The sequence below is a fragment of the Globicephala melas genome, chromosome 8, assembly GCF_963455315.2.
Source record: "Globicephala melas chromosome 8, mGloMel1.2, whole genome shotgun sequence".
Lineage (NCBI taxonomy): Eukaryota > Metazoa > Chordata > Mammalia > Artiodactyla > Delphinidae > Globicephala > Globicephala melas.
Window position 1 is genome coordinate 68,567,524 of NC_083321.1, and position 13,926 is coordinate 68,581,449.

General features: G+C 40.3%; 1 protein-coding gene across 11 annotated transcripts in view; it reads left to right on the plus strand.

Annotated features, from left to right (window-relative positions):
• DEUP1 (deuterosome assembly protein 1) overlaps positions 1–13,926 on the plus strand; it is a 224,017-nt gene that overhangs the window by 77,735 nt on the left and 132,356 nt on the right. For 10 of the 11 annotated variants that reach the window (XM_060303895.1, XM_060303890.1, XM_060303899.1 and 7 more), the window contains exon 4: positions 5,012–5,163. The exons of the other annotated variant lie outside the window; for it this stretch is intronic. The gene's annotated coding sequence lies outside the window, so the exon portion shown is untranslated. The remainder of the gene's footprint in view (positions 1–5,011; positions 5,164–13,926) is intronic. 11 annotated transcript variants of the gene reach the window in all.

The window sequence follows — 13,926 nt, forward strand, 5'->3', positions numbered from 1 at the left end:
TAACTTGAGTCTCCGTCTCAAAATCTAGAGAAATTTCTCTTGTACTCGGCGCTGAAGCAGGGACCAAATCCCATACTTACATCAGAGGGAAATTATATGCAACTAAAATATTTTTTGAAACAAGGCATTTGCCATAAATTGTTTTAAATAAATAAGCTTAGGTTCTTCCACCAACATGATCACTGTAACATGTTCTGTTCACTGTACCCCTTACCTAACTGTGAATGGTAATGAGGATTGCCTCATGATTTTCCACTCCATGAGTGCAAAAGAGGAAAACACTGTTTTTATGAAATTAGTTATGTCTCATTTTTTCTTTTACTGTGAAATATATACATACACATACTTACATACACACAAAGTACATGAAACATATGTTTACAGTTTAACAAAAAAAAACTATGAAGTGAAACTGAGATAGCCACAACTCAGGTCAAGAATAGAACATTGCCAGGACTCTAGAAGTTCCCCCCCATATGTTCCTCTAAATGGAGGAAATCACTGGGATAATCATTTTCTTCCTTTTCCTTGTAGTTTTACATCTGTGCCTATTTTTAAATTTGTTATATCATATGAATTGTGGCATAATTTATGGATAACAATGTACACCATATAAAGAATAGTTTACTGAGTTTTGCAAATGTATATACCTATGTTACCACCACCTCAATCAAGATACAGAATTTCCACCTAGAAACAAATGGCAATGAAAACACGATGACCCAAAACCTATGGGATGAAGGAAAAGCAATTCTAAGAAGAAAGTTTACAGCAATACAATCCTACCACAAGAAACAAGAAAAATCTCAAATAAACAACCTAACCTTACATCTACAGCAACTAGAGAAAGAACAAACAAAACCCAAAGTTAGTATCAATAGAAGGAAAGAAATCATAAAGATCAGAGCAGAAATAAATGAAATAGAAACAAAATAGCAAAGATCAATAAAACTAAAAACTTGTTCTTTGAGAAGATAAACAAAATTGATAAACCTTTAGCCAAACTTATCAAGAAAGAAAAGGAGAGGACTCAAATTAAAAAAAAAAAATAGAAAAGAAAAAGGAGAAGTTACAAATGACACCACAGAAATACAAAGGATCATAAGAGACTACTACGAGCAACTATATGCCAATAAAATGGACAACCTTGAAGAAATGGACAAATTCTTAGAAAAGTACAAACTTCCAAAACTGAACCAGGAAGAAATAGAATATATGAAAAGACCAATCACAAGTAATGAAATTGAAACTGTGATTAAAAATCATACAACAAACAAAAGTCCAGGACCAGATGGCTTCACAGGTGAATTCTATCAAACATTTAGAGAAGAGCTAACACCTATCCTTCTCAAACTCTTTCAAAAAATTGCAGAGAGTGGAACACTCCCAAACTCATTCTATGAGGCCACCATCACCTTGATACCAAAACCAGACAAAGATACTACAAAAAAAGAAAATTACAGACCAATATCACTGATGAACACAGATACAAAAATCCTCAACAAAATACTAGCAAACAGAATCCAACAGCACATTAAAAGGATCATACACCATGATCAAGTGGGGTTTATCCCAGTGATGCAAGGATTCTTCAATATATGCAAATCAATCAATGCAATCCACCATATTAACAAATTGAATAAATAAAAACCATATGATCATCTCAATAGATGCTGAAAAAGCTTTTGACAAAATTCAACACCCATTTATGATAAAAACTCTCCAGAAAGTGGGCATAGAGGGAATTTACCTCAATATAATAAAGGCCATATATGACAAACCCACAGCAAACATTATTCTCAATAGTGAAAAACTGAAAGCATTTCCTCTAAGTTCAGGAATAAGACAACATAGTTTTGGAAGTCCTAGCCATGGCAATGAGAGAAGAAAAAGAAATAAAAGGAATCCAAATTGGAAAAGAAGTAAAACTGTCACTGTTTGCAGATGACATGATACTATACATAGAGAATCCTAAAGATGCAACCTGAAAACTACTAGAGCTAATCAGTGAATTTTGTAAAGTAGCAGGATACAAAATTAATGCACAGAAATCTCTTGCATTCCTCTACGCTAATGATGAAAAATCTGAAAGAGAAATTAAGGAAACACTCCCATTTACCATTGCAACAAAATGAATAAAATACCTAGGAATAAACCTGCCTAAGGAGGTAAAAGACCTGTACTCAGAAAACTATAAGACACTGATGAAGAAACTAAAGATGATACTGACAGATGGAGAGATATACCATGTTCTTGGATTGGAAGAATCAATATTATGAAAATGTGTATACTACCCAAAGCAATCTACAGATTCAGTGCAATCGCTATCAAATTACCAATGGCATTTTTTACAGAACTAGAACAAAAAATCTTAAAATCTGTATGGAGACACAAAAGACCCCAAATAGCCAAAGCAATCTTGAGAGAAAAAAATGGAGCTGGAGGAATCAGACTCTCTGACTTCAAAATATACTACAAAGCTACAGTAACCAAGACAGTGTGGTACTGCCACAAAAACAGAAATATAGATCAATGGGACAGGATAGAAAGCCCAGAGATAAAACCACACACCTATGGTCACCTAATCTATGACAAAGGAGGCAAGAATATACAATGGAGAAAAGACAGTCTCTTCAATAAGTTGTGCTTTTTAGATACAACACCAAAGACATGATCCAATGGAAGAAATAATTGATAAGCTGAACTTAGTTAAAATTAAAAACTTCTGCTATGTGAAAGAATATCAAAATTGGAAGACAAGCCACAGTAGGAAGAAAACATTTGCAAAAGACACATCTGATAGAGGACCGTTATCCAAAATATACAAAAAACTCTTAAAACTCAGCAATAAGAAAACAAACAGCCCAATTAAAAACTGGGCCAAACACCTCAACAGACACTTCACTGAAGAAGATATATAGATGACAAATAAGCATATGAAAAGATACTCCACATACGTCATCAGGAAAATGCAAATTAAAACTAGATACCACCACACACCTACTAGAATGGCAGAAATCCAGAACACCAAATGCTGTCAAAGATGTGAAGCAAAAAGAACTCTCATTCATTGCTGGTGGTACATCCACTTTGGCAGATTGTTTGGAGGTTTCTTACAAAACTAAACATGCTCTTACCATACAGTCCAGCGTTCATGCTCCTTGGTATTTACCTAAACGAGATGAAAACCTATGTCCACACAAAACCCTGGACATTGATATTTATAGATGCTTTATTCATAATTGCCAAAGCTGGGAAGCAAACAAGATGTCCTTCAGTAGATGAATGGGTAAACTATGGTGCCTCCAGACATTGGAATATTACTCAGTGCTAAAAAGAAATGAGTTACCAAGCCATAAAAAGACATGGAGAAATATTAAATGCATATTACTAAGTGAAAGAAGCCAATGTGAGAAGACTACATACTGTATTATTCCAACTATATGACATTCTGCAAAAGTCAAAACTATGGAGACAGTAAAAAGATCAGTGGTTGTCGGGGAGTGAGGGGAGGTGGGGAAAGAGAAGAGATGACTGGGCAGAGCACAGGGGTGGTGACAATACTCTGTATGATATAATGATGCATGTATGTAATTATACATTTGTCCACACTCTAGAGTATACAACACAAGAGTGAGCCCTAAGGTAAATTATGGACTTTGGATGATTGTGATATGTTAATGTATGTTCACGCTTCGTAAGAAATGTACCATTCTGGCGAGTGGTGTTGAGAATGGATGAGGCTATGCATGTGTGGGAGCAGAGTTTACAAGACATCTCTGCACCTTCCTTTCAATTTTATTATAAACCTAAAACTTCTCTAAAAAAATAAAATTTTTAAGTTAAAAAAAAGAGGTTCTAGAAATGGATGGTGGTGATGATTGCACAACATTGTGAAAATACTTAATACCACTAAACTGTACGTACACTTAAAAATGATTAAGATGGTAAATTTTATGTTATATATATTTTACTACATTGAAAAACATTCTAGGAGGAGGATTGGCCCAAAGAAACTTGCTGATTATTACTAGAAATGGAAGTTGGGCGCTCACATTTATACTTAATATCTACTCTGTGCCAAGGATGATATCATGTGTTTTACATTATTACTTCACATAATTAGTAATAATTTAAGTAAGAGCTACTTGTCTATTTGTCTTTGGTTTTGTTTTTGCGGTACGCAGGCCTCTTACTCTTGTGGCCTCTCCCGTTGCGGAGCACAGGCTCCAGACGCGCAGGCTCAGCGGCCATGGCTCACGGGCCCAGCCGCTCTGCGGCATGTGGGATCTTCCCGGACTGGGACACGAACCCGTGTCCCCTGCATCGGCAGGCGGACTCCCAACCACTGCGCCACCAGGGAAGCCCTACTTGTCTATTTGGCAAGCAGTCACTGAGCACTTATTTTGTAGGCGTTGAGCTAGGTTTTAGAGATTCAACAGCAAACAGCACTAGTGCAGCCCATGGCTGGAAGGGCTAAGAGTCTCAGGTTCTAGTGCAGGATGCAGACCCCTTACAGCACAAGATGGGAAGAACAGAAGAGGAGCATCTACCCCTGGCTCCTATGTTCCAGGTCCTGCTATACATCTACATACATTATCTCATCGAATCCCCCAGCAAGTCTAAGAGTTAGGAAGTATTATCCCCATTTTAAAAAGGATGACCTTGAATTTCAGATCTAACATACCTAAGATTATACAACTGCTTAAGTAAGTGGTAGAGCTGAAATGCCAAGACCAAGTTTGTTATCCAAGGCCCGTGTCCTCTATACACAAGGGTTTCCAAAATTGTTCTGTCAATCAAGCTGCCTCAAGGCAGAGTTTCCCCATGAATAAAGAAAAGAAAACAGTAAGGACAATACAGTGAGTTTTCTATTTAAAAGAACACTTTATTCCATTAATAGGCTATTCTATATACTGTAATTTGTCCCCTTTTACAGTTTAGAACTAAATGTTTTTTTTCTCATATGAACTGATGGGGATAATAAATGGTAGTTGTTACTCTTTTTTAGGATCCTGATGTCCAAACTCTATTCCTATATTTGGAAAATTCTGCACTTTATAAATCTCATTGGGAAGCCCTGCCTACCTCCAGCCCTGGAAGCTCAGTTTCCTATCTTCCTTGCAGTGAGGACACAAGCCCCTGAGCTATGCTCCACTAATGGTAAGTTCATACCAGTCTTTGAACCGAAAACGGCACTGTGAAGCAAGGACTGCCCAGCAACCATTCTGGGGAGGGACGGTGGCAGCAGCAGTGGCTATATCTACTTCCAAGGGCCACGTGTCAGTTCTGAGAGCCATCCAGTGGCAGCATTGGTGATCTTAGTGATTAACCTATGGTGTCGACTGCTTAATGGCACTGGCAGTGGCTGTGCAATCTTCATCACATCAAAGATTTGGACAGTGTTCTTGATAGCTTGGCCCTAAGTCTCCAGCCCTCCTGGTGATTCTGTGAGCCACAAAAAACTCTCATCATAAATTCTTTCCTACTTAAATCTGACAGAATTTAGTTTCTATCGCTTGCAGCTAAGAACCCTCGCTCTGAGAGTAGTTACTTGATTGTTTGTTCTAATACCCATTCTTGACAAACTAAAGGGGGTCACATTAAGCAGTTCCCCTAGTTTTTGAAAAGAAAATTGGTTTACGGAATAAAAAATATTTAGGAACCACGGTTATATACTATAAAATCCTAAGTTGTGCATTCAAAGCTCTATTTAATGAGCAATGAAAATGACCTAAACAGAACTGGTATTATCTTGAACTAGTACAGTGACTAAACAGAACTCTGGATAACCACATGGTCTATATTATTCAGTTGTTAATATAGCCAAATTAACCAGACTGACTTAGCAAACAAACCAGATTGACTATATGTCTACGTAATTGCTTTCTCAGCTGCTGTGAGATGTTTGATCCAGTTAACAATATAGATCAGCTCCTCTTTTTAAAAGGTTAAAGCAGCATGTAATTAACTAATTACTGTATTGATTTATTATATTTACTTACTGAGTAGAGCTATAGGTTTTCACCAAGCCAGATGCCTGGCATGCACAAAAGACATGAAGCTTATGATCTCAATTATCAACCATTCTTTCCATCTCCCCTGCCACCACCATTAGTGGCCAACCACTATGACTTTTCGTCTGGGCTTTTGTAATTGCTCCCTAGCTAATTTCCTTTTTTTCTACTCGTGCTCTTCAGCAATCCATTTTCCATTGAGGAACTAGGGTATCTTCTAAAACATTAATTGGGTCATATTACTGCTCTGCTATAAATCCTTCAAAAATGTTTCCAGTATCCTTAGCTTTAAGTCCAAAGTGCCTAACACAACCAGGAAGGACCCACATAATCAGGTTATATTTCTAAACTTTTCTCACTGCTGCCACCTGCCCCTTGCCACAATGTCCCAAATGTACTGTCCTCTCCATTCCTAAAATGCTTTCATCTCTTCCTGACTCAAGGCCTTTAATGATTCCTTCTTCCTGGCATGTTTTTGCTCCCCCTGTTCATCTGGCTAGCCCCTACTTAGACCTCCTGTTTTAGATTTCACTTCCTAAGGGACACCTTCTTTGACCACTCGAGACAGACCACTGATTGACTCTCTCAACACATCTGAAAGTTTTCTTTCATAGCTCTGATTGCAATCTGTAATTCTACATTTACATGCTGTTTACTTGTTTAATGTCTGTTTCCTCTATAATAGTCTGTAAGCTTTAAGAAGACAGGGACCAGGCCTTTACCACCTGACGTTCAACAAAGCACCTTGTATGGGCTCCTTAAACATTTGTTGAATGAATGAATGAGCAGACGAATCCAAGGCTTATATAATCCCATGTCAAAATGTTGTTCTGGACAGGAAGTGTTCTGGACAGGAAGAAAAAGAGGGAACTCAGAGGAGCCTGGAAAGCCAAGAAAAGGCTCCTGGGGCCGGGGGCCCTTCAGGGAGACCCCAAAGGGTGGGTAAGATGTGAACAGGCTCTGAAGAGACCTGTGGGGAGAAGCTTCATTGCTAAGGAAAGGGAGGAGCCAGGAGAAAGGTGGCCAGTTGGCAGGAGAGAGTGAGAGAGGTCACACCTGGATGTCACCTGGATCTGGAGCTTGCTCTTGGGTGCCGGTGAGTAGATGGCTTCCAAGTGTACAGTAAGGCCATGAAGCAATTTCTTATTAATCCTGTCTCTTGAGTAGACACATTCATGCAGTGAAACTACTCAGGATGTAGACCACCAGGTGTGTGGTGTGGGCATTACGGCAGACACTGCAGGCTGGCTCCCTCCATCCCATGCCAGCCCCTGACAGGGGTGTGCTTGCTTCGTGCTGGAGCCTGCAAAGTTAAGATTACATGCCCAGACTCCCTTCAGCTTGATCTAGAGTCTGTCAGGCAGATAGACCCGTGCCACATTTGGGAGGAAGTGACATCATGCATAAGAGGCCACGCTTCTGCTGCTTTTTGCAAGCACAGTTGTCAAAGCACTTGCTTTTTTGCGGCAGCTGTAGCAGAGGTCTGAGAGTCAGTCACTAGCTTCCTGGATATTGAAGGCAAGGCACAGAGTATCCCTTTTGCTCATGCAGATCATGGCCACGGGAAAGTGATTCCAGGGTGAAAACTCTTGGAGAGCATATGATTTATGGATCTCTCTTAACTAATACAAGATTCAAAAGTCACTTTAGAATACAAAGACAGTGTCAATTCAATAATTTAAAATGCTCTCTGAACTTGATTTAAATTTAAAATCAACAAAACCAGGTCCTGCTATAGACTGGCCACCTGCAGGGCATTCTAGGGTGTGGTCCTTCTTTCTTTCCTCGTTCTTTATCCAGCTTGTTTTCCAGCATATGATCCCTTGGGGAGTGGATATCAGAGAGGTTGGAAGGGAAAGGAGAGTTTCTCATTTGACTGGTACTTTGTAATATGGCTTCACACTTTCTGGGTCTGGCAGATGTTTAAAGTTACTCACTTTTAGAGGTTCTCTAGAGACCTTGATATCATAGTGGTCTTTCACCTGCAGTTTCTCTGATCTGGGCGAACACATGCTATGCCTGCAATTCCTTCCTCTACAAGCTCTAGGGAATGGGTGATCCAGCTCAGTATCATTTCTGTTGAGGTCTCTTTGTTTCTACGATGATCCTAATGGAAAGGATTAAAGATGGTTCTCCCACTGGCTCTCAAGTTCACACATATAGCCCACATCCCGGCCACAGGAAACATTCCCACATTCCTTGTCCCCAAAACTCTGTGAGTGCAGGTCCATCATAGCATAGCAGCAACCCTCCGTCACTCTGCCACCAAAACAGCTTGCCAACCCATCTCCAGCCTGTAGGTTTTGAGGAGAGGAGTCAAGCCACATCCATGCTGATTCTGTAACTGCAGGGGAAACAGCAAGCTACCCAAATGATTCCCTTTCGGCCCCTCTTACTCAGTTTGTGTTAGGTGTTGACTGAAAAAAAACCCCACACAATGTAAAAGTTGCAAGTTATGTTTTATCCTGAGACCTTACTGAAGATTATAGCCCAGGAGATAAGCTCTCAGATAGCTCCAAGGAACTGTTCCAAGGAGGTAAGGGAGAAGCCATGAAATATAAGAGTTTTTGCTCAGAAACAAAAACAAACATGTAGTTGACCATCAAAAGATTACTGCTAATCCCAAGAAACAGACATATCAAGTTAATGATTTTAGTGCTTTTCTAAGTGTGAGAAGATCCAAGAGTCTGGGCTCATTGGAATTATACTTTTGATATGCATCTTAACTATCTATGGCCAAAATATGTTTTTCTCCATTGGAATTCCCCCCCAGGGCACACCATGGGCGGGGTGGAGGGGGGCATGGCTGCAATGGCTGATGGCTTGATGGCGGGCGACATTCTTTGTTAACTGAAGTGCAGGTGACATTCTTTGCCCCCATAGGAGTAGACACTCTTCCCCCTTAGGATGGGGGCTTGAGACTCATAGCACACCAGCATCTCTTTCTTTAAAAAATTTTCACACCTAATCCTCTCTCTCTACCCTCTACTATTTTAAGTCCTTGATAGGATTAACTCATCTAATCAGTTCCCTGCCATCTCTTACACCTACTTTGACATTTCTGCAGAGTAATCTATTTTGCAACTCACTGATCATATTGTTGCTACATGTATACATGTATTCTTAACATTTTTTTACATCATCTCTCCCCACCTCTAATTTCTGCCTTTCTAAGAGAACATTGCTTTGGGGGGATATTCATCCCATCTCTAGCCCCTAGCACGGATCCTGACTAGTATAATCCAATCATAGTACTTTTACCCCTCTTACCAATGATTGAATCAGGAATTAAGGTTTAAGCTAATCAGGAAAGTATTCTCCTGGTCTGTTATTATCTCAGGTTGAGCTTATGTCCTAAATTAGCCCAGTTATATCAAAAGGCAAGAGGTTCCTTCTCTATTTCACCTGCTTGGTATAAGAAAGGAAGTGTGTTGTGGTAGTTGCTACTGGCAGCCTTCTTATGATCATGAGGAAAACTATCCTGAGGACAATACCAAACTATGGAGGAGACAAAGCTGAGACCTGGAAAGCTTTTTTTTTTTTTAAAGGTCAGCAGATTTTTTTTTTAATAAACTTATTTTATTTATTTTTGGCTGCGTTGGGTCTTCATTGCTGCACACGGGCTTTCTCTAGTTGTGGCGAGCAGGGGCTACTCTTCGTTGCAGTGCGCTGGCTTCTCATTGTGGTGGCTTCTCTTGTTGTGGAGCAAGGGCTCTTTGCGGGCTCAGTAGTTGTGGCTCACGGGCTCAGTAGTTGTGACACGCAGGCTCTAGAGCGCAGGCTCAGTAGTTGTGGCGCACGGGCTTAGTTGCTCTGCGTCATGTGGGATCTTCCCGGACCAGGGCTTGACCCGTGTCGCCTGCATTGGCAGGCAGATTCTTAACCACTGCGCCACCAGGAAAGCCCCTGGAAAGCTTATTATGGTATGGCTGGGATTGTTCTACTTTTAGACTTCTTGTTGTAAGAGGAAATAAAAGTCTTTATTATTTTAGCCAATCTGAGTCAGAGTTTTTGTTATTAACAAGGAAAAGCCAGTGATCTTCCATAGATTCCCTGTCAGATCATGAGTCCTGAACCATTCCCCGTGGAAATGGAAACATTCAGTGATGGAAAACAATTAGTATAGCATAGGTCACTTGTTTCTTCCAAGTGACTTTCAAGAACCAAAGGACTGCCCCACAATTTGGGGAAGAGGAAGAGGTAAAAGAAATGCCAGAGAGGCAAACAGCCCACTGAGACTAATAGGCAAAAGCTTTTTAAAGTAACTTCTGAAATAATTCTCTATTATGGCTGCAGTTTTAATGTCCCAGTTGCCTGGGCCCTGTTAGCAGCACCTGGGCAATTAATGTTATTTGAGATAATTACTTCACATGCATTGTAGAAGCCCACTATGCTTATTTCCTTCCAAGTGAAATCTTTAACCTAAATTTTATTAGTTTTTGAGGCTAGTAGGTATTTTGAAAAATGCAAATGTATTTTATAGAAAGATACCCCACCAACACATGAACTTATGAACTTCATTTTCAATGAAATAAATGTCTTTATGGGAAATTGCTGTTTCCAGCCAACAAGGCTCTTCAGTTAACCATTTTGTTTTTATTCTATTAGAGTATTTAATTCTATCAGTTTGGTAAATTACCTATGTACTCTGTCTATTTCTGGGAAGCTCAAGATCTCTTTGTGAGTATGTTGATGTGTTTGATGTGAAGAAATATAATCATGCTACAAGCAATGCCAGTTTGTCTGGCTACCTATAGCATCAATGATAAAAATAGACAGAATGAGAGACTTAGGATGGCATCATCTGTATTACGGTTGGAGGAATGATCAATAATCTCTGAATGTTATTTGTATCTTCCCCCTCCACCACTTTAGTTCAGACTCTCATTACCTTGCTGGATAACTACAAAGCCACTGAAGTGGTATCTTTTTAATCTCCTGTCTTCCCCCTCTCTGGTCCAGTCTTCACACAGTTTCCAGATACATCTTACAGGCACACAGCTCCCATCACATCACTGTCTCACTCAAGAGCCTTTAGGGACCCTCTACTGCCAGCCAAAATCAATGGCATTCAGGGCCCTGGTATTTAAGGGCTTTCTAATGTGACCCAAACACACTTTTCAAACGTGTCTCCCAATCATTCCCTGCATGCACTGTATGATTTAAACCACTAGACTGTTTGCTGTTCCCCAAATATCTTTCCTGCTCACACTTCTCTGAGCCTTGCCTGTAATCTTTCTCCTATGATGATTGTTGTCTTATTCTGTTTGGGCTGCTGTAACAAAAAAATCATAGACTGAGTGCCTTAAACAACAAACATTTATTTCTCACAGTTCTGAAGTCTGAGAAGTCTGAGATCAAGGCACTGGCAGATTTGGTGTCTGGTGAGGGTCCGCTTCCTGTTATAGACAGCTGTCTCCTCGCTGTGTCCTCACATGGGTAGCACTTGGATGAAGTTGTGTGAGAAGGGAAGTCCATCACTGCTGGAGAAAGTCCAGAAGTTACAATGTGGGGGCAACCATCTAGGAGGAAAAGAGCAAGAGACCTCACAGGAGAGGAGGATAGGAGAGGGTGATAAGTCTCTGGGTCAGAGAGCTCGGAAGGACCATAGCAGCTTGGGATCTCATAACCACAGGGCTCTACCTTATCAGGACATGACAGGTATCATGACAACCTTGGGAAAGGTTTCACAGGGTATACAAAGCAGTTGAGCTCTAAATGGCTAAAAATCTGCTTATTGGGGCTATTTTTAAAAGAATTGGATGTGTACAATTTTGAGCATGATGCCAGTAGACTTTTGAACGAATAGATCTCAACATGCGGTGAAGTGATAAACAACCCACGGGTCAATAGACCAAGATCATCTTTTATAACATGTTTGTATAACTCATTTATATAATGTATTGAGCGATAACTAGCAGTCAGTGCCACAGCAACCATTTAAAAATTAAATTAAGTATTAAATATTCACATTTTAGGAAGTATCCAGCAAAGGACAATACATATTTTTTACTTATTTATTTATTTATTTTTATTTATTTATTTATTATTTTTTTTTTTTTGCTGTACGCGGGCCTCTCACTGTTGTGGCCTCTCCCGTTGTGGAGCACAGGCTCTGGACGCGCAGGCTCAGCGGCCATGGCTCACGGGCCCAGCCGCTCCGCGGCATGTGGGATCTTCCCAGACTGGGGCACGAACCTGTGTCCCCTGCATCGGCAGACGGACTCTCAACCACTGCGCCACCAGGGAAGCCCTGTTTATTTATTTTTTAAATTTATATTTATTTATTTATTTCTGGCTGCATTGTGTCTTCGTTGCTGTGCGCGGGCTTTCTCTAGTTGCAGTGAGCGGAGGCTACTCTTTTGTTGCAGTACGCTTCTCTTGTTGCACTTCTTTTGTTGTGGAGCACGGGCTCTAGGCATACGGGCTTCAGTATTTGTGGCACGCAGGCTCAGTAGTTGTGGCTCGTGGGCTCTAGAGCGCAGGCTCAGTAGTTGTGGCGCATGGGCTTAGTTGCTCCGCGGCATGTGGGATCTTCCTGGACCAGGGCTCGAACCCGTGTCCCCTGCATTGGCAGGTGGATTCTTAACCACTGTGCCACCAGGGAAGCCCAATACATAGTTTTTAGAATGATAAACTAGGAAAGAATGAAACCGATTTGATTAGTGATGGCAGTACTTGGGAATGGAGAATGGGGAGAATAAAGTGAGCCTGAGATGTCCTACTGTATTTTTACTTAGAGGGAACTCATCACTCACTCTCCCCCTTTTCTCCCAAATAAACCCATGGGAACTCTAATCAGAGTTCAACCCAAGATACCCACGTTAAGGTGTTGTTCAGTATGATGGGGAACAGAGGTTCCCCAATGCTACGATCACACTAATGATGCCCCCTGATGGCTGCTGTGTAAGATGTTTTCATGAAAGGACTTCCCTTCCCAATGAAACAGGTGAAAATGTTGGTTAGAATGTATTATTCTTCCATGGGGTGATGTCCTATTAGCATTGTCTATGTAATCACAATTTAAAATGTCCCACAATTTATATTATTCCCCTAAAGAGTAAATCTTTTTTGGGAGGGTTGTTTTAATACAGAAAGCTCCTACAGTTTGGACTCGTTTTCTACAGTTACGAGTAGATAAATACCTCAATTATTTGTTAGCATATAAGTCCAGAAGCACACACAACGATTCTTTACAAAATGAGAGGTTAGCATATTAGAAATTCACAAGTCCCTTAAGAAGTTTCTGGGACATGAGTCAAAATATAAGATTTTAATTATTGCTTAAAACTCCCTGGGATGTTTCCTAAGTTAGTTTGAAGAGGTAGTTTTAATCGTGTGACCCTTGAATCTATTTTTTGTTCACAAATATTTATTGAGTACTTGCTATGTGCCGAGCACTGGGCCAGAAAATGGGGACATGGCAATGAACAAGTTCAATGTGATTGCTGCTCTAATAGTATGGGGAATGATGCGGTGGTCATAAAGGTGCCCAAAACATTTGCCCCTGAAATTGAAGATTCTGACAAGGTAAGACAAAAATCAGTATTTTTACTGTTTTATTTTCTTCTGATCTGGGCTCCCCTGAGGCTGGAACTGATTGATTCCAGTCGTAAATCCTGTTGGAGACAAAGTGGGTGTTATTACCAAACATAAAATAGATAGCTAGTGGGAAGCAGCCGCATAGCTCAGGGAGATCAGCTCAGTGCTTTGTGACCACCTAGAGGGGTGGGATAGGGAGGGTGGGAGGGAGGGAGACGCAAGAGGGAAGAGGTATGGGGACATATGTATATGTATAACTGATTCACTTTGTTATAAAGCAGAAACTAACACACCACTGTAAAGGAATTATACTCCAATAAAGATGTTAAAAAATAATAATAATACAAACAAATGAATATGTCAAAAC